Genomic DNA, 22252 nt, shown 5'->3' on the forward strand with positions numbered 1-22252 from the left:
TGTCAATTGTGTGCATGATGGTATTCCTGTGTGCCCAAATGGTGGCAAGGAGGGAATGCATATATTTTCAGTCAGTGCCATGCAGAAGTGGGCCATATATCGCCTAACATGATCAACTCCCCTTATATGACAGAGCACACTGACAGTATTAGTCACTAACCCCAATGACTGGCTTAAGTCCCACACAGTTATTGGAAGTAGAGTTGTATCAGTTGGATTATGGAATTGATATCTTCCCCTTCCTCATCCTCACCACTCTCCTTACCTCTCTGAGGTAGCTGATCAGGACCTATAGCACCCTCCTCCTCCAATAGGGGGATAGAATGTCTCACTGCCACGTTGTGCGGCATGCAGCAGGCCACCACTATTCTACACACCTTATCAGGCCCATAGGCCAGGGAACCCCCAGAGATATGTAGACACCAGAATCTAGCCTTCAGGAGACCTATAGTTCGCTCTATTACCCTCCTAGTACGTCCATGGGCCTCATTGTAATTCCTCTCTGCATCCGTCCTGGGATTCCTAACTGCTGTCAGGAGCCAACGCATGTTTGGATAGCCAGAATCACCTACAAAATGGTACAACACAGACTCGTCATTGTTATGTCCCTTAGTCAGACAGGCTGCTTTTCTGCAATGTGTCAGTTAGTGACAGGCAAACTTACCTATGATCCACCCTCTGTCCTCTTGTAGTTGATCCATCTTCTGTGGCACACTACTGTTCCTCAACACAAAGGAATCATGGACTGAACCTGGAAACATGACATTCACATGGGAAATGTACTGGTCTGCAGTACATACCAATTGGATGTTCATGGAGTGAAAGTTCTTCCTGTTTCTGTACACCTGTTCACTCACTCTTGGGGGGAGGATAGCTATGTGTGTGCCATCAATGGCACCTATGACATGGGGAATGTTGGCAAAGGCATAGAGGTCAGACTTGATGGCAGGGAGGTCAGTACTTTGGGGGAAACCTCACATAGGATTGCAGCTGTTGTACAAATGCATTCAGAATTCTTGTCAGTACCTGGCTGAACATTGGCTGTGAAAAACCAGCACTCATGCCCACTGTCACTTGAAATGAGCCCGTGACCAGGAAATGGAGTGCGGAGAGCACCTGCACTTCAGTTGGAATGGCATGCTGATTACGATTTCCTGGAGTTAGTGCAGTATCCAGTAATGCACAAAGGTCCTGAATAGTTGCACGTGTGGGTCTGTAAGTGATTATGTTCTGACGCTCCACCATGGTCCCCATATCCACAAGTGGTCTGTACACTGATGGTGCCCTCCCTTGCCACAAGGGTCGGTACCTACGAGGGGTTACAAAAAGGAGTGATGAAAACACATACATAGGCACACTTGTCATCATTTGTGCATGGCATTGTTCCTTGTGTTGGCTCTACAATAACTGCTACCTGATAGATATACATATACATCACAATGAGGGAACAGAGTATTTCATGTGTGCTACAATACTGAATGGACAGAGACCTAGGTGCTTCATGTGGCAAGTAGGGCCTGCATTGTGAGTATTAATTAATTGTAGATGCGTAGGTAAAGGCAAAATGTCTGCCCACTGTTGTTCTGCCCTTTCGTTGTGGAAGTGACCTCAGATCGCTAGCGGTTGATGTCACAGGGTAAGGCGGAGTTTACCGCTGTTCGCACCCTCATTGGTTAACATGGATGCCAATGGGGAATCCTGGCGTATCATGATCGCCGCCGGCAGTGACGGTGCACACCGCCGCGGAACATATGCACGTTCGTCATCATTTGATCACTTGACTCCCTGACCTCGTGAAGACAGGTACTGCACTCTGTGTACTGCTGTGGACTGCCTCTGGCTATGGATGTGCCATGTGTTGCAGGGGAAAGGGCCCGGCCTTCATCCAGGAAGAACTGGAGAAGCTAGGGGACGGGGTCCTGCCCATGTACGTAAAACTATATGGACGGCCAGAGATACAAGTGAGTCTGGGTTTCGGGGTGTAATGGATGGTGTTGATTGCACATATGTTTGCACCTCTGAGCCTGCATGGGCCATGGTGCGTGGCATGCTGCATGTGACTGTCCTGCATGTCTGAGAGTGCTGTCCGTCCCATAGTGGACGATTAGCCAGCTGTTCCTATCTTGCAAGTGTCTGAACTCTGTGTTCCATTTCTGTGTTGCCCTTTTAGGTCAACGCACACCAGCAGAGGGCACATTGGCATGCCATCGCCAAGGAGGTACGGACATTGGGGGTATACAACCGGCGGATCACCCACTGTAGAAAGAGGTGGGAGGACCTGCGGCGCTGGGCGCAAAAGATCAGTGAAGCCCAGCTGGGGAAGTCCTCCCAACGTGGAAGGGGTGCCCGTCGGGCACTGACTCCCCTCATGCAACGGATCCTGGCGGTGGCGTACCCAGACCTGGATGGGAGCTTGAAGGCTGCACAGCAGTCACAAGGGGGTGAGTAATCATTGACCATATTTCAATCTGGAAGGATGTCTGGATGTGCAATAGGGCTCATGCTGCTTAGAGGCAGGGAATTTGACTGGTGTCCATCCACTGTATGTTCCCCAAAGGGTGTAGGGGTGTCTCTTTCAGGTTTCACCTACTTCTGCTCCGTAGGCATTTCAGGGGATGGTTGTAGGGCAGTATTCTGGTCAGTAGTCAGTGGCATGGCCATGGGCATAGTGAAAGGTGCCACCTGATGGGTATGTTTTCTGGGTGGGTGTATGTCTGGCCATTGTGTACCTGCATTCAGCTATTTACAAGTGTTTCTCCTGTTTTGTCTCCCCATCCCTGTTCTCTTGTGCTGGTTTGGTACAGCATCAACATCAGGCAAGGGAGCTAAGGCACCGGCACGTGGGGAGGCAGCAGCCCACGGATCCTCCGAGGCAGAGACAATCAACGCCCAGGGGACTAGTTGGTGGCAGGGCGAGGGGACTTCCACGGGGAAGGCTACTACCACAGGAGGTAGTGACTCTGAGACCTCCTCCAATGGGGGCCCCCGGCGGTGGCGGACCCTAGTGCACACACCACTACCGTTACATCTTCCGCCACCCCCCATTCCATCACCGCCCTCCCTTCTGCTCCCCACCGAGTTGCCCATGCCCACCCACCCAGAAAGGTGGGCGTCTCTTTCGCCCCAAGCACCTCCTCCTCTGCCCCAGTCAGCCTTGCTGCCCTCACAGAGGAGGCTATTGACCTCCTGAGAACCATCTCTGTAGGGCAGACAACCATCGTCAATGCCATCTAGGGGCTAGCATCAGAGGTGCAGCAGACAAATGCCTATCTGAATGACATTCACGGTGCCGTGTCTGCCCTACAGAGATCTTTTCAGCCTCTGGCCTCCTCTTGGATGGCAGCCAGTTTCCCTGGCCATTCCGTCCCCTCTCCAACCTTCTCTACCCCTTCGAGCACCCAACTCCCTTCACCCGTCCAAAGAACACATTCAGACACACTGACAAGCACATCAACACACAAGATACACACTTCAAAACACAAGCACCACACATCCCACCACAAGCATTCACACAGCCACCTGCATACACAACAACGTCCACTTCCCTCAGTGTGCCCACCTCTTCCGCCTCCCTGTCTGTCCCCTCTACATCCACACCCTCATGCACTGTACCTTCACTCACTGTTACTGCTCCTCTTCCTGCACTCACCACAATAGCATATATGCACCCCATACACCACACCTGCACTCACCACATCTACTGTAGTTGACACATGCAGCACATTCACCAGACTTGAAGACACCCACACAACATACATCCAACCTAGCTGTCTGTCTTCTCCCACTGTGTCCACCCCCACCTCCCAAGACACACAAACGCACCAAGACACCCACCCATCAGACATCCACCACACCACAGCATACTGAGCAGTCACCTGCACCCACTACATGCACCCCTACATCACATACATCCACTTCCTCTGCCTCCACTCCCACGCCCTCATCCACGCATACCCCAATTGCTCCAAAGAAACTTTTCCTCTCCCGGGCTGACCTCTTCCAACCCACTGGCCAACGCCATCCCCAAACGTGCTCACCTCCTTGCCCTTTCCGTTCCTTCCACATCACAGCCCACCCCTGTCCGCCCTTCACATTCCTGTTTCCCTTCCCCAGATAAGAAAAAGGCCCGGACAGAGGCTAGGCCATCCAGCTCCATCCGAGCCAAACAGCCCCCACCCCCTTAAAAGGAGAAGCACCCCCCCCTCCACCTTCCCAAAGAAACTCAAAGGCCCACCCCGCCAAAAATCCCCACCCCCACAACCCCTTCCCCCCTTCCGTGAGGTGCCTGGATGCCCATATGGTGCCCCATTATGTGGAGTACCAAACACTTGTGGGAGTCAGGTTGGGCCCGTTGTGACCCATGACAATTGTCAATATACGGACTGGCCATTGACCCTGTTTGGCTCTGTGAGCTTGTGATTAAAGTTTCTGTGTGGCCTGTGTTTGGGCTGCACGCCCTTAAACCCTGGTTATTTGTTTCACTTTTTTATGAGTTTGGGGCTTTTGTACGTACTATGGTCAAGTTGGATTAGGCTTGTGTCGGGTAAGTACCTCTTCCTGGGGGGTGTATGACTTGTGCTGCTGTGAAGGGTTGGGGGCGTTGCAGGGTGGGTGGAGTGGGTGGGTATGTAACTGTGCCCTTTTCTCCCTTGTTTCGCAGGTTGCGGTACTTACCGTTGTCGTCTTCGTCTACGGTCTTGGTTGTGGAGGTATATGGCAAGGAGCAGGGCTGGCATGATCTGCAGCTCTCTATCCATGGCTGCCGCAGCGCGTTCTGTGGGACTCTGGTGCATGGTTCCTTATATTTGGTTCATTTCCGCCTGGCTTTGTGTAGTGGTGGTTCCCTCCCCGGAACTGGTGGCGGAATGGTGGTTCATAATTTGATGGGCGGGTTAGGCCTTTACGACGGCCTGTGGACTGACTCTGTCGTCGTCATGAGCACTCCTCTCCTGGCGGTGGGTGGTTCGCAGGATGCGTGTGTTTCGTTTGGATCATTATTTGGCAGTCCAGACCACCACCACCGGCAGAGCGGAACGGACCGCCATGCTTATAATGAGGGCCAAAGTCTCTTTCAAGTAAAAAGTACCTGGTTTGCGTGAAAAATCTCTGAAAGGGCTGCAGAGGAGGAGAAGCGTGGAAACAAAGTGGTGTGTATCGATTTCTCGGGCCGTACATGCCAATGCGTCATTTAGTTTCCAAGCAGGGACGGCTGTGTGTCGATTTCCGGCGCTGGGTCGTGGATCTTTTTCAGGATACAGGGTTTTCAGACGTCCCGGGGATGATGAGTGGATTTTCTGCGCTGGCAGGATGAACTCACAGGAGCTGCGTTGATCCGGTAGGCGTTGCGTCGAATTTTCTACTGCACGCCAGGCGCTGCGTTGATTCCTCTCTGGAAGTCGGGCTGCGTTGTTCCAGCTCATCTATACTTCGATCCAGTGGGCCAGGTGTCGAATTTCCTGTCGCTAGGCTGCATCGATCTTCTTGTTGCGAAGTCGGGCTGCGTTGTCCCAGTTCGGCGTGTGGTGAACTTTTCACGGTGCAGTGCAGGCTGTGCATCTAACTTCGCCACAAAAGGAATCCTTCTTGAAGAGATGAAGTCTTTTTGGTCCTGAGACTACAGGGACCAGGAGGCAAGCTCTATCCAACTCCTTGGAGAGCACTTCTTCACCTCAGCCAGAGAGCAGGAAGGCAGCAGGGCAACAGCAAGGCAGCAGTCCTTCACAGAAAGCAGTCAGGTGAGTCCTTTGAGCAGCCAGGCAGTTCTTCTTGGCAGGATGCAGGTTCTGGTTACAAGTTTCTTCTCCAGGAAGTGTCTGTGAGGTAGAGTGTCTACCCCAAGAAGTGTCTGAGTTGGAAGGGGCAGAGGCCCTGTTTATATACCCAAACATGCCTTTGAAGTGGGGGAAACTTCAAAGAGTGGCTTAGAAGTGCACCAGGTCCCCCTTCAGTTCAATCCTGTCTGCCAGGGTCCCAGTAGGGGGTGTGGCAGTCCTTTGTGTGAGAGTAGACCCTCCACCCTCCCAGCTTAGGAAGACTCATTCAAAATGCAGATGTATGCAAGTGAGGCTGAGTATCCTGTGTTTGCGGTGTGTCTGAGTGAATGCACAAGGAGCTGTCTACTAAACCCAGCCAGACGTGGATTGTAAGGCACAGAAAGATTTAAGTGCAGAGAAATGGTCACTTTCTAAAAGTGGCATTTCTTAAATAGTAATATTAAATCCAACTTCACCAGTCAGCAGGATTTTATATCATCATTCTGGCCATACTAAATATGACCTTCCTATTCCTTTCAGATCAGCAGCTACCACTCAAACAATGAATGAGGGCAGCCTCAATGTTAGTCTATGAAGGGAGCAGGCCTCACAGCAGTGTAAAAATGAATTTACGAGTTTTACACTACCAGCTACTAGGAAGTTGTAAACTATCTAGGTACATGTCCTGCCTTTTGCCTACACAGCACCCTGCCCTATGGGTTACCTAGGGCATACCTTAGGGGTGTCTTGTGTGTAGAAAAAGGGGAGTTTTAGGCTTGGCAAATACTTTTAAATGCCAAGTTGAATTGGCAGTCAAACTGCACACACAGGCCTTGCAATGGCAGGCCTGAGACAAGGTTAAGGGTCTACTGAAGTGGGTGGCACAATCAGTGCTGCAGGCCCACTAGTAGCATTTAATCGACAGGCCCTGGGCACATATAGTGCACTTTACTAGGGACGTATAAGTAAATTAAATAGTCCAATTGGGTATGATCCAATGTTACCATGTTTAAAGGGAGAGAGCATATGCACTTTAGCACTGGTTAGCAGTGGTAAAGTGCGCAGAGTCTTAAAACCAGCAAAAACAGTATCTAAAAAGTGGAGGGAGGCAGGCAAAAAGTTAGGGGTGACCACCCTAAGGCTGTCAGGTCTAACAATTAGCAAACATTACCATGATGTCAAGTAAGCCGCAACAACAAACTCTACCTAAGTGCCCCATACATGCACAATGACACAACAATAATAAATGATGTTCCCGGAACATGCCATGTTGCTGATAACAGTACAATAGCCTGGATACATGCCATGTTGATGACAACAGTACAATAACCTGGAGGAGGTGACATGGAAATACTCATGTCACACTGGTAACATATCAACAATGCACACTTCACCAACTGATATTTGTCCCAAATGGAGTCATAGAGGGAGTACTAATTTTTGCCAGATACGCCCTCATTTGGCATTGAAATGTATACTGTAGACAAAATGTGCAAAATGGCAGGGATATATGTCTCTATAATCCACAACACAATGAATCAGTAAGTCCCAGGGAAATCACCACTAATGTCCGGCACCCCTTACAATGATATACTGAGTGCACCAGTAGACACATAAGTACTTTGGATGTTGGAAAGGCCCAGAAATTTGCAGGTACTTGTAGTAGGCCCTCAACATGTTGCCCAATTGGCAGCTACATTGTTGTCTCCATTTTGGTCATGTAAACCCAGATGTCTGTGGATGAATGGTTGTACTGAAACACCTGTATTTCCAGCATAAGTGCAAGTCACTCCATGATGCATGCCAACAGTCAGATTACAAACCTTCCCCATTTCACATCTGCAAAGCACTTTGAGACATGATACTTCATCAGTGCCATGGAAATGCACATTGTGTGTAAAACTCTCCAGGCCTACTCATCATGTCCCTTATTGCCACTGAAGCTGTGCAAGCCAAATGACATGCTATGAGGGTTGAGGGTATGTGTCAGCCAATAATCAATTGTGACACACTACTATCTGTGGCACAACATGAAATGTCCCCCCATTGTAAATGTCCTATTCAACACACAGGTTGGCATGTACATATATGTGAGGGAATACAGAATTAATCGCCTCAATACAGGTAGACCATGCAGGAAACAGCGGCTTATAAATGGTTTTCTAATGAGAAAGGGACACATGCTGACATGTAGGCACAAGGAATGCTGGCAACAGTCATGGCACATAAATCATGTAAATGGACATTCCCCACTTATAAAGGGAAAGTACCTCTCATACACTGAAGACAAGTAGCCTCTGGGTGGCACAGGCCAATATACTCATTTTACACATGGCTGAGGACAGTGATCCATCACTACCTTTCATTTGGCCTGTAACACTGAGGAGTAGTGGTCTGTTGCATTGATATTACACCCACTACAACAACAAACAGTACTTCAGTGATCAATGTGCACAGCCATATGTTGTCCCTGGAGGGCAAATCTTTTGTGGACTGTACACAGTTGTGTTGTAGGTCCCCGGACCAATAGGCAAGGCTTATCAGTATGCACCACATGACATATCTACACAAACAATCTCTCATCTACTGTGTTACACATGGCTCATCGATAATAGTCAGGGGGAGATGACAGAACCAAACACATTCACTTGGCAATGTGACAAACAGTAATATGGCCCGTACTCACACCCTTGTGGATGCTGTGCTGTCGTCAAATGCCCATCAAGGTCTGGGTCAGCTACGGGCACAATGCGGAACATTAGGTGGGTCATGGTCCCATGGACACCCCGCCCACGTTGGGAGGACATCCTCAAATGGATCTCTGCAATCTTCTGGGCCCAGCTTTACAGGTCCTCCCACTTCCTGCAACAGTGGGTGCTCTTCCGGCTGTGGACCCCCAGGGTCTGCACATTCTGGGCAATGGGTCTCCATAGCTTCTTCTTCTGATGGGTTTTGACCTGCTTGTATGAAAAAGACAAATCAAGAGATTACAATCACAAGTTTTGTCACAAATGGTTGAGTCGCATACATGTCAGAAACACCAAGCTAGAACTTTTTAATTTGCTAACACTTTACAAGTTTGAAACACACAAGCCCATAAGTACAGGGACATGACTGCAGACATGTGCATTTGCAGACTAACCCACTACCCTGCTCAGGGCCTACAATGACTAGGCAAGCTTACTGACATAAGGTAGCCAATGGTCCAGCAACATGTTCTGTGATGTGAGCCACAATGAAACACTACACACCTATGTGGCTTCTGAAGGCTAAACTCCTTAGGCCTGAATGGACAAACACATTCACACTCTGTGGTAGTGACTCTCTAATGGCTACTGCCATAGTACAAACTTCACTCTTACACTTGAGTGAAAATGAAGGGGATGGCATGGTGAACACATAAAGGTTCTCATTATGATATTGGCGGTAAATTCCAATTACCGCCACACTGACGGCCGCCAAATTACTGCCGCTGTGACAGATATCCGTCCACCATATTATGACACACACACACACACCAATCCGTCAGTATTCAGCCACATACACAATTCCGCCACCCCAAAGGTCAGTGATAAACTGGCAGTATCAAAACACACACTGTTACCCCAACCGAACTACGCCCACCACAATATGACCCACGAATCACCACGGCGGAAATGTAACGGCGGTAAACCATTGGCAGTACATATTGCTGCACTCAAAATGGACACACACAAACAAAACAACACCACAATGGACAATTCGAACAACACACACCTGACACCCATATACATACCATACCCACACACCCACACCACTATAAAACACCCACCCACATTACCCACAACCCATTACCATTACAAACCATTGCCAGCAGAGAGACACCAAGACCACTGGCACAACTAAAGGCACACAGTATTCACACCTATACACGACTCACGCACCCCACATCACACACCCCAACACATTACCCAACACACCTCAAAAAACATCCATGGCACCACAAAGCCACCCCCGTTTCACAGAGGAGGAGCTAAGGGTCATGGTGGAGGAAACTATCAGGGTAGAGCCACAATTATTTGGAGCATAGGTGAAGCAGATATCGATAGCTAGGAAGATGGCTCCATTGCAGAGAATCGTGGACAGGGTCAACACCGTGGGACAGCACCCAAGAACTAGGGATGAAATCAGGAAGAGGTGGAACGACCTACGGCGGAAGGTACGTTACATAGCAGCAAGACACCAGTTTGCTGTACAGAGGACTGGCGGTGGACCCTCGCCTCCTCCCCCACAACTAACAGCATGGGAGGAGCAAGTGTTGGCAATCCTGCATCCTGAGGGCCTGGCCGGAGTAGGAGGAGGACTGGACTCTGGTACGTCAACTCTCTACTACTACGACCCCATACCTGCATGCTATCACATACCCCCACCCTCACTCCCATTACTCCACCACTTCCCACACACCGCACCGTCACATCACACTCATCCCAATGGCAAACCCTGCATGCTCTACCAATGCATGGACACCACTCACAGCCCTACATGGGCACTCATCACTAAAGCATGCACACTATAGAGAATTAACTATCACACCATACACCAACGTACACAAGTGAAAGCTGCCTGGGCAAATCCAAACAAAGAGGGCAAGCCACAGATGCACAATATGTCAGACACAGAAACCATAACACATCATTTACATCCCCACAGGTACCCCAGCCAATGTTAGTGGAGAGGAGGTGCCAGCACTATCCAGTCCCCCAACTGAAGAGGCCCACAGTGATGACAGCAACTCTGGTCTTCAGGATCTGGATGACCTAACTGGCCCATCAGGGACTACTTGACAGCAGGTTGCACAGGCCCATCACACACCACTACAGAGCCTCCCCCATCAGGAAACACCATCATGGCACCCACCCAGCGTACCCACACCTCTGTCCCCAGGACACGTCAATAAGCAGTGTGTCCAACTCTACAGGGACCCCAGGCCACACCTCATACCCAAGACAATCAGAGACCTGGGGTCAGTGGCAGTGGGCACACCGTTCATGGGACAAAGGCACAGGCCAACAGGGACACTGGTAGGAGTGCTGTGTGCCGGGGGTGAACAGGGCCAGGGAACCAACTCTCCAGGAGGCACTTGCAGAGATCCTGGAAGCTTATCAACATTCCTAGGACACGATGGGCCAGATCCTGGACAACGTGCAGGAGAACAGGCAGCTGCAGGAGGGACAGTACCAGGGGATCAGGGAGGACTTGCAGGCCATCAACAACACCCTGATCTCATAGCAGGGGTGCTGGCAGACACGGCTAACATTATGAGTGAGGCAGTCTCATGCCAGTGGGCCCCTGCCATTAGTCAGACATCTGAACAGCCTTCCACTTCCACTTCCACTGCCACTAGTGGCCAGGAGGCCCCGCCACAGGACTCACAGGCCACCAGCACCTCTCCCCCTGCAGAAGGTGAACCACCAGGCAAACGTTCCCTGCGATCCAGACAGAAGCCAGACACACTTGCCAAGACCCCGCCAAGAAATGAGACTCTCCTGATTGTCACCCTTGTGTCCCACCCTGTCCACCTTGAACTGCCATTGTTCTTCTTCCTATGTCCCCAGGGAAAATGCAACTGTGCTACAAACAGACTGGAACAATACCGTGGACTTTCCTTCATCATCACCCCATCCCATTACACGTGCCCCTTGGAAAAAAAAGAATTGTGGAGTATGTCATGTAAATCTAATTTGTATTCTTTGAAACAGGTACAAATATTGCAAATTAACTGTACAGAAAATGAGCATAGATTAATGATCTGTAGCTGGCTGCAGTCATCACATCAGGAGTATATGTCAGGTCACCCAAATCTGCAAAACGAATTGCCAGAGGGAACAGTAAGTGGGCATAGAAGTGGGAAATATCTGTATGTCATTCCCACACAAATTCAAACAAATGTCACTGAAATGTGAAGTAACACTGTCCTACCTGTGGGGCATTGGAAGTATTGTCGAATCACAGATGTTCTGTTGTACTCATCCTCTGTCTCATCCTCCTTACTGTCCACAGGGTCTACTGCTGTCACACGGGCATCTCCAGCCTCCTCCGTTTGAGGGCCAGATTATGCAACATGCAGCATGCCACCTCTATCTTGCAGACCTTCTTGGGTGAGTAGCACCTGTTAGATGGAAGCACTGGAACCTGGCCTTCAGGAGACCAAAGGTCCTTTCAATGATCCTTATGGTTCGCCCATGGGCCTCATTATAACGTTCTTCTGCCCTTGTCCAGGCATTCCTCACAGGGGTTAGCAGTAATGATAGGTTTGGGTAACCAGAGTCACCTGCAAATATTCAGGGACAACATTTAGCCACACACCATCCCATATGGCCCACACTACACCCATACACCAACATATACTGGGTGGGAACCAGGGCTCACCTATTATCCACACCCTGTGCCTCTGTAGTTGGCCCATCACATTTGGGATGCTGCTATTCCTAAGGACAAAGGCATCATGTACCAAATAAGGATACTTAGCATTGACGTGGGAGATGTACTGGTCCGCAAGGCATACCATCTGTACATTCATAGAGTGGAAACTCTTATGATTCCTGGACACCTGTTCATTCTGGCGGGGGAGGAACAAATGCAATATGTGTTCCATCAATCTCCCCAATTATGTTGGGGATAGGTCCCATTAGATTGAACTCGGCCTTTGCTGTGGCCAAATCTTCAACCTGGGGGAAAACAATGCAGCTGCACATGTGTTTAATCAGGGCAAACAACACTCTTGTCAGCACAATAGAGAACATTGGCTGTGACATTCCTGCTGCCAAGCCCACTGTCACTTGGAAAGAACCAGTTGCCAGGAAATGGAGAACTCATAGCACTTGCACAAGAGGGGGGATCCCAGTGGGGTGACGGGTAGTAGATATGAGGTCAGGCTCCAATTGGGCACACAGCTCTGTGATTGTGGCCCTGTCCAGTCTATAGGTGAGGATAATATGCCTGTCCTCCAGTGTTGTCAAGTCCACCAGGAGTCTGTACACGGGGGTATTTCTCCTTCTCCTATTCATCCGCAGCGGTAGCAATCTAAGGGACACAAGAGTGACGAGACTGAAACTGAAAAAATTGAGCTGCAACGGAACTTTGCAGCCTATAAACATGTGATGGGTCATTGTGATTTGTCCAGTATGTCCTAATATATCATGTGACTCAGCATCATTCCAGGGCCTGTCCCCCCCCCCCGAAATGGTGTCTGCCTGTCATGTGTGGGAGGACAGGTGGCAGTGAGGTAATTCCGCTGACGTTGTACGCTGTTGCGGGAGGCAGTTGGGAACCGCCGCGCAACTCCTCATTGGCTAACATTGGGCCCTTTGGGGTACATTGGCCAATTGTGATCTACGTTGGTGGTGACGGTATGCACCGCCGTAGACCTGACCACCATTTTCTATTGGATTCCTCACTTGTTACGTGACCTTCCATAGGAAAGGACTTACACTGTATGTGCTGCTGTGACCTGTATTTGGATCTTACCATGGCCTGTGTGACCGGGGAAAGGGCCCCAGCCTTCACTTCAGAGGAGTTGGCGAGACTGGTGGATGGGGTCCTACCCCAGTACAGACTGCTGTATGGGCCTCCAGACCAACAGGTGAGTACACTGTGAGTACAATGCATGTGGCATGAATGCATGGAGTTGTGTGTGTGAAGGCCTCATGTAAGGGGGGTGGGTGGATGTCCTCTGGGCAGCATACAGGTTGTGTGCTGGGCCACGTGTGTGTAAATGGTGATGGCAACGGGTATGGTGGGCCATATGTGTAATAGGCAGGACTGTTTGTATAAAGCTATTTTCCTGTGTGTATTGCCTCTGCCATCGCCAACGCCAAGGAGGTGCAGACCCTGGGGGTCTATGGCAGGCGGAGTACCCACTGTGGGAAACCGTGGGAGGACCTGAGACGCTGGGCACGGACGATGGTGGAGGCCCAGCTGGGGATGGCCTCTCAATGAGGAAGGGGTGCACATTGAACCCTGACCCCCCTGATGGCCCGCATACTGGCTGTGGCCTATCCTGAGCTTGATGGCCGCTTGAGGGCATCACAGCAGCCACAAGGGGGTGAGTACTGTGCCCATCATTTCAATTTACGCATGGTAGGGTAGTATCCAGGTGGGGGATGTGTGTCAGTGGGTGCCCCTAGGCCAGGCCTGACATTGCAGCATAGGTTCCCTGGTGGCTAGGGTTCAGAAGGGAAAATCTTCTAACCTAGCTCATAGGCATCCACTACTGGGCTACATGGGTCCCAAGTGTGCTGCATTTGGCGGTGTGTTCCCCACCCCATGCCTTGGCCACTAACAATTTCTCTGGTAGCACAAGGCATATTGTGTAGGCCTGTTCCCTGTGTGTGAGGGTGCTGTGTACGCCAACGGTGGTGTTGGTGCAGCCATTGACCAATTGCATCCTTTGTCTCTTTCCCACCCCTTTTTGTTTTGCCATCCTGTCCTTATGTGCATTGACATCATCTGGCAGAGGAGCAGAGGCACCAGCGACGGAGGGAGCTGCATCCCACAGGACCCTGGAGGCAGAGTCCACAGATACTGAGGGCACCAGTGGGACAGAGGGCGACGGGAGCATCATGGCGGGGACTGGAAGGGACAGTTCTGACACAGATACCTCCTCCGATGGAAGCTCCCTGGTGGTGGTGGACACTTCTGTGACCACCCAAGTTACAGGTACACCCGCCACCCCCTGTACCAGCACAGCCCTCCCAGTAGCCCCTCAGTGAGTTCCCCGTGCCCACTCACCAGGAGGGTGGGCATCTCCTTCGCCCCAGGCACTTCAGGCCCTGCCCCAATTAGCCCTGCTGCCCTGAGTGAGCAGGCTATTGACCTCCAGAGATCCATCTCGGTAGGGCAGTCAACCATTGTGAATGCCATCCAGGGGCTGGCATCCCAGATGCAACAATCCAATGCATTCCTGGAGGGCATTCACACTGGATTGGTGGCCCAACAGAGATCGATTCACGCTCTGGCCTCCTTCTCTGATGGAAGCCATTGTCCCTGTTTCCACCTTCCCCCCTCCAGACTCCACTGCCGAGTCCCATTCCCCTCAACCCCAAGGTATCCCAAGCACACATACAGACGAGCATGCACACAAGACAACACCCAAAAGTGTCACAGGAAAACACAAGCACCACACTTCATCCCACAGGCACTCACACAAAAACCATACCGTTCCAGACACAACAACATCCACTATTTCCACTGTCTCCCCCTCCTCGCCCTCCACCTCCCACCCATTTACATCCACAGTCACACCTGCATGCACTACATCATCATCCACTACCAGCATCACCATACCAAGCAGAACCCACTGGCAGACACCTCACCACAGCCATGCACACATCCCATGTGTCCTCTCCCACTGTGACTGTCCCCCCTCCTAAAGTACACAAACGCAAGTACTCAGACACCCAACAGCCATCCACCTCGCAACAGAATACAGCCCATGCACCTGCACCCAAAAGCAGCAGACAGACACCTCCAACAACCACTCCCTAAACCTCCACTCCTATTCCTTTTCCCTCGTCCCGCCCCAATGTCCCTAAGAAACTTTTCCTACACACCATTGACCTCTTCCCTGCCCTTCCCCCCATCCTGCACATATGGCTAGGGTAGGAAGAACCCAGCCAAGCACCTCAGGCACACATTCCACGGGCCCAGGACTCACCGCACCCACTCATGGTGGAAAGGGATCCAGGCCACATGTCCTGAAGGGGAAGGAGCCTGCACCAGCCAGCCTAAAGGGGAAGGAGACTGCCTCAGCAGGCAAGAAGGGAAAGGGGACTGCACCAGCCACCCTAAAGGCCAAGGAACCTGCACCACCTGCACCAGCAGGCAGGAAGAGCAAGGAACCTGCACCTGCACCCCGAAAGGCCAAGGAGCGTGCACCAGCAGGCAGGAAGAGCAAGGGGCCTGGACCAGGAATTGTGACAGATCCCCCACCACCAACCATTGTTGTGCAGCCGTCCGAGGTTGCAGGGGATGGGCAGGAGCCTCCTCCCACCAGCAGCACCACCACCACTGTGCAGCCATCCGAGGCTTCAGGGGATGGGCAGGAGCCTCCCCCCACCAGCGGCACCACCACTGTGCATCCATCTGAGGCTGCAGGGGATGGGAAGGAGCCTCCCCCCACCAGCGGCACCACCACAGTGCAGCTGTCTGAGGCTGCAGGGGATGGGCAAGAGCCTCCCCCCACCAGCGGCACCACCACTGTGCAGCCATCACCTCCAGCAGACGGTATGTAATCCTGCCTCCATGGGCTGCTGTTCGGCCTGCCCCCTCCAGAACCAGTGGGTAAGACACCCACCTGAGAGACTGTGGCTCATCACTCCCCAGGATGAAGCATAAGGTATGTTGCCCCCTCCAGAATCAGTGGATAAGACACCCACATGAGAGACTGTGACCTTGCACACCCCAGGATCAAGCACAGGGCATGTTGCCCCCTCCAGAACCAGTGGGTAAGACACCCACATGAGAGACTGTGGCCCATCACTCCCCAGGATCAAGCACAGGGCACATTGCCCACTCCAGAACCAGTGGGTAAGACACCCATCTGAGAGACTGTGGCCCATCACTCCCCAGGATGAAGCACAGCGCACGTTGCCCCCTCCAGAACAAGTGTGTAAGACACCCACATGAGAGACTGTGACCTTGCACTCCCCAGGATCAAGGACAGTGCACTTTGCCCCCTCCAGAACCAGTGGGTAAGACACCCACCTGAGAGACTGTGGCCCATCACTCCCCAAGATGAAGCATAAGGTGTGTTGCCCCCTCCAGAATCAGTGGATAAGACACCCACATGAGAGACTGTGACCTTGCACTCCCCAGGATCAAGCACAGGGCATGTTGCCCCCTCCAGAACCAGTGGGTAACACACCCACATGAGAGACTGTGGCCCATCACTCCTCAGGATCAAGCACAGGGCACGTTGCCCCCTCCAGAACCAGTGTGTAAGACACCCACATGAGAGACTGTGGCCTTGCACTCCCCAGGATCAAGCACAGGGCACGTTGCCCCCTCCGGAACCAGTGGTCCTATACCATCTTCCGGCTGAGGTGCCCCCACCTACCCCTGAGGTGCCTGCCTATTTACCAACTGATGTCCCTGCAGTGTTCTCTCCGTGTTGAAGCAGGTGACATATGTGGCCTTGGACTTTGGCCTGTGGCCATGTGGCCTACGCAAATTTAGAACTGGGCTGTGTCCCTTTTTCTGTACATATGTATATATCTATTGTCTTGCCTAACTTATTTTTCATACTGTGTTGATCTCATTACATTCCAAAATCATTTTGTCCTTGCATTATTCAGCCGAGTTACGGCGTAAAAATGTTTTTGTAATGCATCTGGTTGTATGTATTGTGTGTGTGTGTGTGAATAGTGTGTGTTGTGCATCTGTGTGTGTCACTCTTGTTTTCCTCCCCCTTCCCTCATGTGCTAGGCGGCAATACTCATCTTTGTCGTCTTCGCCGGCGTTGGTGTTGGTGGTGGAGCAGAACTTAGAATATCATCGGGAAGACATACAGTTCAGGTTCCACGGTAGCGTAGTTCTTCCCTGTGTCTCCAATGATGAGTCCTTTTCCTTCTGAGCTCAGTTTCCGCAAGGCTTTTGATGTCGTTGGCACCGTCCCAGAAAAGGTGCCTGTTTGCTGTGTCTTAATATGGTGGGCAGATCACGGACTTCCGCCTGGCTGTAGGTGGCTACTGCTGTGGTGGCTGTTGTTTCTGCCCTGGCAGTCGGTGTGGTACATTGGCTATCTATCGGAGATCTTTCCGCTATGGTCATAATTTGGCAGTAGTTACCGACGGCCTGTTGGTGGTATTACCCCCACTTTATCACCGACCCCCAGGGTCGGAATGAGGGCCAAAGTGTCTTCTTTGTGCATGTGTGGATATGTGACCTTCCAAATGCAGACTCATGCCACTTCAGAGGGTGGGTTCTGTGGTATGTACATGTATCACATGTGTCTATCCTACAGAGATGGCAGCATGCATTGTACAATTTCTGCTATGTGACTAAGCTATTGACTCACATATGTTGGCCTCCCAGGAATCAACACACTGTCTGCACTGTGTGACTGTCATTTGTGCAATAAGACCATACAGGACAAATAGGACCTGTGTGAAGGAGCCAACAGAGCTGTGGGAGTAAGGGCCCCCGTCATGAGTCAAAGACACACATTGAAAATGAAGCAAAGTGCACGTATGGACCAGGTTAATGATTTACGTTTGTAACCATTCCTAACCTAGTCAAAGGACTGAGGCAGTCCGAGCAGGTTTTGCCACCAGAGTATCATTTGTCTACATGCCAGGATCTGCTGGTGTACAGGGAGTGGGTGCATTGTCACAGTTGCTTAGCCATGATGACTCTCCCACAGCCTGGACTAGATCCCATACTGGGAGATACATTTTACAGACCCTGTTCTCTGCAGGCTGAGCAGACATAACCTACATGACATTCCATTTCCATCACTTCCATGCATGACTGTACATCATGTGCCCGTCAGCAATTTGGCAAGTGTTTTGCATGTGTAGCTGATGGGAAGAGTGAGCCATGATGTGCTTTCCCACAACAGTTTTGCAAGGCCAGATGTGGTTTAAAGGATCTGTGGCAACATACACATTGCTCACATGATTCTCAAATGACTCATACCAGATGCATACTCAGCTCATGCACATACATGTCTAACATGTACAAGCAGAGTGAAGAAAAATATATCAGTGGGTGGCAGAAGTGTAGCTATGTGCATGCAACACAAGGAGGATCTAGGACCCTAGAATACCCGACACTACACAGTGTGACTGAACTTGACATATGGCACTGCCTGTAGGAAAGTACCATCTTGCCTGGCATGTTACCCCCATTTTTACTGTATGTATGTTTGTTTTTACCTGTGTCACTGGGATCCTGTTAGCCAGGACCCCAGTGCTCATAAAGTAAGACCTGTATGTGTTATCTGTGTGGTGCCTAACTGTATCACTAAGGCTCTGCTAACCAGAACCTCAGTGTTTATGCTCTCTCTGCTTTTAAAATTGTCACTGCAGGATAGTGACTAATTTTACCAATTCTGATTGACACACTGGAACACCCTTATAATCCCCTAGTATATGGTACCTAGGTACCCAGAGTATTGGGGTTCCAGGAGATCCCTATGAGCTGCAGCATTTCTTTTGCCACCCATAGGGAGCTCAGACAATTCTTACACAGGACTGCCACTGCAGCCTGAGTGAAATTATGTCCACGTTATTTCACAGCCATTTTACACTGCACTTTAGTAACTTATAAGTCACCTATATGTCTAGCCCTCACTTAGTGAAGGTTCGGTGCAAAGTTACTTAGTGTGTGGGAACTCTGGCACTAGCCAAGGTGCCCCCATATTGTTCAGGGCAAATTCCCTGGAATTTGTGAGTGCGGGGACACCAATACATGCGTGCACTACATATGGGTCAATACCTATATGTAGCGTCACAATGGTAACTCCGAACATGGCCATGTAACATATCTAGGATCATGGAATTGTCACCCCAATACCATTTTGGTTTTGGGGGTACAATTCCATGCATCCCCAGGTCTCCAGCATAGAGCCCAGGTACTGCCAAACTACCTTTCCGGAATTTCCTCTGCAGCTACGGCTGCTGCCAACCCCTCAGACAGGTTTCTGCCCCCCTGGGTCCTGGGCAGCCTGGTCCCTGGAAGGCAGAACAAAGGATTTCCTCTGAGAGAGGGTGTTACACCCTCTCCCTTTGGAAATAGGTGTGAAGGGCCTGGGCGGAGTAGCCTCTCCTGGCCTCTGGAAATGCTTTGAAGGGCACAGATGGTGCCCTCCTTGCATAAGCCAGTCTACACCGGTTCAGGGATCCCCCCAGCCCTGCTCTGGCACGAAACTGGCCAAAGGAAAGGGGAGTGACCACTCCCCTGACCAGCACCTCCCAGGGGAAGTTCCCAGAGCTCCTCCAGTGTGTCCCAGACCTCTGCCATCTTAGATGCAGAGGTGTGAGGGCACAATGGACAGCTCTGAGTGGCCAGTGCCAGCAGGTGACATCAGAGACCCCTCCTGATAGATGCTTACCTTTCTCTGTAGCCAATCCTCCTCTGTGGGCTATTTAGGCTCCCTCCTGTGGGTACCTCACCAGATAACAAATGCAAGAGCTCACCAGAATTCCTCTGCACTTCCCTCTTTGAATTCTGCCAAGGATCGACCGCTGACTGCTCCAGGACACCTGCAAAACCACAACAAAGTAGCAAGAAGATTACCAGCAACATTATAGCGCCTCATCCTGACGGCTTTCTCACTGTTTCCTGGTGGTGCACGCTCTGAGGGCTGTCTGCCTTCACCCTGCACTGGAAGCCCAGAAGAAATCTCCCATGGGTTGATGGAATCTTCCCCTTACCAACGCAGGCACCAAACTTCTACATCACCGGTCCTCTGGGTCCCATCTCATCCGGACGAGCATGGTCCCTGGAACACAGGAGCTAGATCCAAGTATCCCCGACAGTCCGGTAGCCCTTCTGTCCAAATTTAGTGTAGGTAAGTCCTTGCCTCCCCACACCAGACAGTAATCCTGTGTACTGCGTGAACTGCAGCTGCTAGGGCTTCTGTGCACTCTTGCAAGACTTCCTTCATGCACAGCCTAGCCCAGGTCCCCAGCACTCCGTCCTGCATTGCCCAACTTGCTGAGTTGGACTCCGACTTCGTGGGACTCCCTTTTGTTGTGCTGAGTTGACTGCCATCCTCAGATCTTCTAAGTGCCTGTTCAGGTGCTTCTGCGGGTGCTGCTGGCTTCTGTATGGGCTCTCCATATTGCTGCATACCCCCTCTGTCTCCTCCTTTAAGGGGTGACCTCCTGGTCCTTCCTGGGCCCTGGCAGCACCCAAAATCCTCATCATGACTCTTGCAGCTAGCAAGGCTTGTTTGCAGTCTTTTTGCGTTGAAACAATTCTGCATCCTCCAGCACGCCTTGGGACATCTTTTGACCAAAGTAAAAGTTCCTGGCACCTTCCGTTGTTGCAGAATCCTCAGCTTCTTCCACCCAGAGGCAGCCCTTTTGCATGTTCATCCGGGGTTTAGTGGGCTCTTGCCCCCCCGGACACTTGCGTGACCTTTGGACTTGGTCCCCTTCCTTTGCAGGTCCTTAGGTCCAGGAATCCATCTTCAGTGTTTTGCAGTCAGTTGTTGTCCTTGCAGAATCTCCTATCTCAACTTTACTGTCTTTCTGGGATAGTAGGGTAACTTTACTCCTACTTTTAAGGGTCTTGGGGTGGGGTATCTTGGACACCCTTAGTGTTTTCTTACACTCCCAGTGACCCTCTACACACTACACTAGGCCCGGGGTCCATTTGTGGTTTGCATTCCACTTTTGGAGTATATGGTTTGTGTTGCCCCTAGGCCTATTTCTCCCTATTGGATTCTATTGTGTTCTACATTGATTGCACTACTTTTCTAACTGTTACTTACCTGATTTTGGTTTTTGTGTGTATATTTTGTGTATATTACTTACCTCCTAAGGGAGTATATCCTCTGAGATACTTTTGGCATATTGTCACTAAAATAAAGTACCTTTATTTTTAGTAACTCTGAGACTTGTGTTTTCTTATGATATAGTACTAAGTGATATAAGTGGTATAGTAGGAGCTTTGCATGTCTCCTAGTTCAGCCTAAGCTGCTCTGCTATAGCTACCTCTATCAGCCTAAACTGGTAGAACACCTCTAATCTACTAATAAAGGATAACTGGACCGGGCACAAGGTGTAAGTACCACAATGTACCCACTATAAGCCAGGCCAGCCTCCTACACTGCCCACCAATACCTGCACCATGTACATCCCATTGATGCCACATAGGCCACAACAACAGGCACACAAGCAGACTAACTGGCACACAGGGGCTCATTGTTGCCTGCGAGGATGGAAAGGATGGTGTCAAACAGTATCAATTGTGCCAATGGGATTCTTACCTGCTTCTCTGAAGAGCAATAGAGCTGTTCATACAGGGGTAGGACCTCCATAACACACCTCTCCAGTTCCTCTGGAGAGAAGGCAGAGGTCGTATCATCTGCTGGACGTGGCATGATTGCTCCCAGAGGCAGTACACAGCAGCTCAGGTCATGGAGGTGTTGCTGGCACCTGTGTCAGGAGTCAAGTGAGTGAATCTGCACAACATGGCGGTCACATCCATGTATGTGGTCATCACTGCCGGTGGACACAGCCATTAGGCAACAACGTTAGCCATAGTCTGCTATAGTTGCAACTGCCTACCACCATGATCACTTCTGCCGGCGAGCGCTAGTGGTTCCCAATGTCCAGTGGTGTAGGTCAGGCATCTGCCATTTTGGCACCCTAAAATGCTGTAATGGATTTTATAAATGGCGTCACACCTAAAACAAATGTTATGTTAGCTCACAAACATACTTATCCTGTATTATCAAGTAGATTCTTCTACTCAACCAACATTGTAGTATGTTGCAGGGCACAGATGGC

The sequence above is a fragment of the Pleurodeles waltl genome, chromosome 12 (assembly GCF_031143425.1).
Source record: "Pleurodeles waltl isolate 20211129_DDA chromosome 12, aPleWal1.hap1.20221129, whole genome shotgun sequence".
In the NCBI taxonomy this organism is placed as follows: domain Eukaryota; kingdom Metazoa; phylum Chordata; class Amphibia; order Caudata; family Salamandridae; genus Pleurodeles; species Pleurodeles waltl.